The sequence below is a fragment of the Populus euphratica genome, unplaced genomic scaffold (genome assembly GCF_000495115.2).
Source record: "Populus euphratica unplaced genomic scaffold, PopEup_1.0 scaffold600.1, whole genome shotgun sequence".
NCBI classification, from domain to species: domain Eukaryota; kingdom Viridiplantae; phylum Streptophyta; class Magnoliopsida; order Malpighiales; family Salicaceae; genus Populus; species Populus euphratica.
Window position 1 is genome coordinate 165585 of NW_011500290.1, and position 5314 is coordinate 170898.

General features: G+C 45.2%; 1 long non-coding RNA gene across 1 annotated transcript; it reads right to left on the reverse strand.

The window, feature by feature from the left end:
* Positions 1 to 331: 331 nt before the first annotated feature.
* LOC105113258 (uncharacterized) lies at positions 332 to 5314 on the reverse strand. Its single transcript, XR_839919.1, has 3 exons — positions 5303 to 5314; positions 3902 to 3904; positions 332 to 461 (listed from the first exon to the last, which is right to left on the reverse strand). It is a non-coding gene; the product is annotated as an uncharacterized LOC105113258 (long non-coding RNA).

A 5314-nucleotide genomic window follows, 5' to 3' on the forward strand; every position in this document is an offset into this window, starting at 1 on the left:
ACAATCCAACCTCTACGACGCCGTGCCCCTAGAGGGGCTCGGGGGAAAAAAATTGGAGCAACATAGGGTTGAATCTTACTGCAAAGGATTCTACCCGCCGCTTGGTGGGAATTGTACTTCAAGGCGGCCCACGCAGCTCTTTCACTACTAAGGCTTGGCCAACGGCACGTGCCTCCAGGGCCGAGAGGCCCCTACTATAGGTCGGCAATCAGACAGCGAGCGCATGCGTCGCATCTAGCCTGGATTCTGACTTAGAGGCGTTCAGTCATAATCTAACGCATGGTAGCTTTGTGCCGCTGGCTTTTCAACCAAGCACGATTACCAATTGTGTGAATCAACGGTTCCTCTCGTACTAGGTTGGATTATTATTGCGACACTGTCATCAGTAGGGTAAAACTAACCTATCTCACGACGGTTTAAACCCAGCTCACATTCCCTATTGGTGGGTGAACAATCCAACACTTGGTGAATTCTGCTTCACAATGATAGGAATAGCCGACATCGAAGGATTAAAAAGCAACATCGCTATGAACGTTTGGTTGCCACAAGCCAGTTATCCTTGTGGTAACTTTTCTGACACCTCTAGCTTCAAATTCTGAAGGTCTAAAGGATCGATAGGCCATGCTTTCACAGTTCGTATTCGTACTGGATATCAAAATTAAACGAGTTTTTACCCTTTTGTTCCACACGAGATTTCTGTTCTCATTGAGCTTATCTTAGGACACTTGCGTTATCTTTTAATAGATGTGCCACCCCAGCCAAACTCCCCACATGATAATGTCTTCCACTCGGATCGGCTGCCGGAGCGACCTTGGGTCCAAAAAGAGGGGCAGCGCCCCGCCTCCGATTCATGGAATAAGTAAAATAATATTAAAAGTAGTGGTATTTCACCTTCGCCAAAGCTCCCACTTATCCTACACCTCTCAAGTCAAGCTCAATAGGGTCTTCTTTCCTCGCTGATTCCGCCAAGCTCGTTCCCTTGGCTGTGGTTTCGCTGGATAGTAGATAGGGACAGTGGGAATCTTGTTAATCCATTCATGTACGTCACTAATTAGATGACGAAGCATTTGGCTACCTTAAGAAAGTCATAGTTACTCCCGTCGTTTACCCGCGCTTGGTTGAATTTCTTCACTTTAACATTCAGAGCGCTGATTAAACAGTCAGATTCCCCTTGTCCGTACCAGTTCTGAGTCGACTATTCGATGCTCGGGGAAGGCCCCTAGAGGGGCTGTTCCTAGTCCGTCCCCTAGCTGGCACGCGACGACCCGCTCTCACCACGGGAGCAGCTCAAGCAGTCCACTGACAGCCGACGGGTTCGGGATTGGTCCCCTAAGCCCAACCCTCAGAGCCAATCCTTTTCCCGAGGTTACGAATCCATTTTGCTGACTTCCCTTGGCTACATTGTTCCATCGACCAGAGGTTGTTCACCTTGGAGACCTGATGCGGTTATGAGTATGACCGGGAGTGGGAGGCACTCGGTCCTTCGGATTTTCAAGGGCCATCGGGGGCGCACCAAACACCACACGATGTGTGGTGGTCTTCCAGCTGCTGGACCCTACCTCCGACTAAGTCGTTTCCAAGGTGGGCGGGCTGTTAAACAGAAAAGATAACTCTTCTCGAGGCCCCTGCTGACATCTTTGGACTTCCTAACATTGTTGTTAGTCGTCACGTCCCGGTTCAAGAATTTTAACCTGATTCCCTTTCGAAGCTCGTGCGCGAACAGGCTGTTGGACGGGCTTCCCCTGTCTCTTAGGATCGACTCACCCATGTACAAGTGTCGTTCACATGGAACCTTTCCCCTCTTCGGCCTTTAAAGTTCTCATTTGAATGTTTGCTACTACCACCAAGATCTACACCGACGGCCACTCTGCCCAAGCTCGCGCCCCAGGTTCTGCGACAACCGTCGTGCCCTCCTACTCATCGGGGCCTGGTGTTTGCCTCAACGATCGGGTATAGGTCGTGCATTTCAGTGCCATCCATTTTAGGGGCTAGTTGATTCGGTAGGTGAGTTGTTACACACTCCTTAGCGGATCTTGACTTCCATGACCACAGTCCTGCTATCTTAATCGACCAACACCCTTTATGGGTTCTAGGTTAGCGTGCAGTTGGGCACCATAACCCGGCTTCCGGTTCATCCCGCATCGCCAGTTCTCCTTACCAAAAATGGTCCACTTGGAGCTCTCAATTCCATGGTGCAGCTTAACGAAGCAGCCGCACTGTCCTACCTATTTAAAGTTTGAGAATAGGTCGAGGGCATTGCGCCCCCGATGCCTCTAATCATTGGCTTTACCTAATAGAACTCACACTGAGCTCCAACTATCTTGAGGGAAACTTCGGAGGGAACCAGCTACTAGACGGTTCGATTAGTCTTTCACCCCTATACCTTTGGATAATGTAGCTAGAGGAGCTCCTTAATCCTCCGATTCTCCTATTAATCCTTGGCATAATCTCTTCGTTACCAATCGTAACATTGTGAGTTGTCCCAAACTCATTCATTATTCTGTTTTTACTGAAACTAAAGGTTGCGATTTGGTTGACGGTGATCTTGACTCTAAATGTGACTTGTGGAAGATGAGTCTGGTTGGTTATATTGTTGGCCATTCCCCTGGCTATAAAGCCTTGTAGAGTCTTATTGTTAATACCTGGCGTTGTGAAGCATCCTTGACTATTCACGAATCTGGATGGCTGATCTTTAAATTTGCCAATGAAACTGACAAATTGTATATGGCAGACCTTTTATTCTCAAAGCCATACTGGAATATTTTGATTTCTCTTCTTCTGATATGCATACTGTTTCAATTTGGGTTAAATTTCCCAATCTCCCACTAAAATGTTGGTCCATCAAATGTCTTTCTAAAATTGCCAGTGTCAGCAAGCCTATTCAAAGTGATATGCTAACTGCTTCCATGGCTAGACTATCATATGCTAGGGTGTTGGTGGAAATTAACTTATTATCTGACTTGCCCTCCTCCATTGATGTTAAATTACCTAATGGCAGCATACTACACCAGGAAGTTGTCTATGAGACTCTACCACGATTTTGTAAGCACTGTAGAATTCTTGGCCACCTTACCTCAACATGCACTAAATCATCATCTCTCAAAGTTGCCAAAGCTAAGGATAGTGTCTTTAACCGATTGGAACCTGTAGGCGGCACATTTGCAGCTGATTGTTCATAAGTTGCCTCGCCTGTTAATTGTGGACCTAATATAGCTTCGGTTGTGATAGAGCCTATATCTGAAAATGGTCATATTATGCCTAGCTCAGGAGATTGGGAGCTCACCAGGAGTAAAAGAGATAGGCATAAGTCTTCCCCCCCTAAAGAATTCTTTAGGGCCAACTCATTCTGTGTCAGCTGAGATTCAAAGGAATTCTCCTATTACTCACAGGACTAGCATGCTTTCTCCTCCTCCTTCAGAAGGCTGCCATGTTATTCTTCATCTCCTACAGTGTTTGTTGGCCGCTAGGGTGACAAAGGCAATTTGTGTGGTAATTCAGATGTAATTGATCATCTCTCATCTAGGTCTAATGAATTAACCATAATGCGAAAGCCTTAGCAGCACCTAGGTGGTGATCCTGGTCGAGGCAAGGGGTTGTCTGTCACCCGCCCCCCCTCATGATAATTCAATGTTGGAATGTCAAAGGGTTAAATAACCATCTAAAATAGCATGAGGTCGCCAACCTCATGAAAAAGAAAAAAAATAGATGTCTGTGGTCTCCTAGAGACTAAATTGGTTTTGTCTAAAGTGTCTTTGATGCAGCACTTCAGGTTGAAAAAATGGAAATTCTTTTCCAATGCGCCTGTAGCCCCAACAGCTAGAATTGTTGTTTTCTGGAATCCTACAACAATCAATGTTGACCTACTTGGTTTTTCGGCCCAAGGCCTTCATATTCTCATTACTAGCTTGGTTCATCGGTTCAGTTTTTATGCTTCCTTTGTTTATGGTTTCAACACTGTTATAGCTAAGAGAACTCTTTGGGATGATTTGACAAACTAGAGTCCCAATTCCCCTTGGCTTATACTTGGAGATTTCAACTCTCTTCTTTCTCAAGCTGACAAGCACTATGGAGATTCGGTGTCCAATGATGAGACTACTGATTTCAGACAGTGTTGCTCGAAACTTGGACTAACTGATCTTAATTACTCTGGATGTCATTACACATGGTCCAATGGCAGGGTTTGGAGCAAATTGGACCGAGTCCTTGCCAACCCCCTATGGTCTATTGCGAATGTTTCCATCCATGTTCATTTCGATAACCCAGAGGCCTTTTCTAATCACTCTTCTGCCACGTATCCTTCCTTTCTCGGCCGACAGATTTCAAATTCTTTAATATGTGGACAAATCATGCTGGCTTCCTTGAGTTGGTTGCCGATCAATGGAATCATACTGTTCATTGTTCCCCCATGTTCACCCTTTGTAAGCGTCTCAAGCATCTCAAGGGGCCCCTTAAGGCTCTTAATAAGCTGCATTACAGTCACATTTTTGAAAGGGTTGCTCGTGCTGAAGTTGCCCCTGATGCTCACAAAACTCTTTTATCTCAGGATCGTGACAATGCCCAGCTTCATGCTCTTGACCAGCATCTTCATCAAGATCTCCTTCACCTCAAAGAAGCAGAAAGACTCTTCTTTTCTCAAAAGCTTAAATGCAACTTTCTCAAAAAGTGTGATAAAGGCACTTCTTTCTTTCATGCTCTAATGAACCGGAAGCATTGGCAAAATTCTATTCCTGCCATTCAGCGGCATGATGGCACTTTTACTACTTGTACTAATGAGGTTGGGGCTGTTTTCATGGACTTTTATAAGCAGCTTCTTGGCACTCCAAAGCAAACTCTTCCCATTGATCCTATTATTGTTCAACATGGCCCGATATTGGAAGACTCCTCACATGCTTCTCTTCTTGCTCCAGTTTCTGATTTGGATATCAAGCATGTGTTATTCGCTATTGATGATGCTAAAGCTCCTGGCCCTGATGGTTTCTCTTCTGGTTTCTTCAAAAAAGCCTGGCATTTGATTGGGGAGGATTTCTGTGCTGCTGTGCAGGATTTTTTCATCTCAGGTGCCCTACTCAAGCAGATTAATCACTCCATCATTGCTCTTGTTCCTAAATCAGCCCACACTACATCTTCCTCAGACTTTCGGCTCATCTCTTGCTATAATGTCATATATAAAGTGATTGCTAAGATTCTCACTGGGAGATTATCTCATGCTCTCTTGAATATCATCAGTCCAATACAAAATGCCTTTTTAGGTGGTCGGTTGATGGTAAACAATATTCATCTTCTCCAAGAGCTGCTCAGGAACTACGAAAGGAAA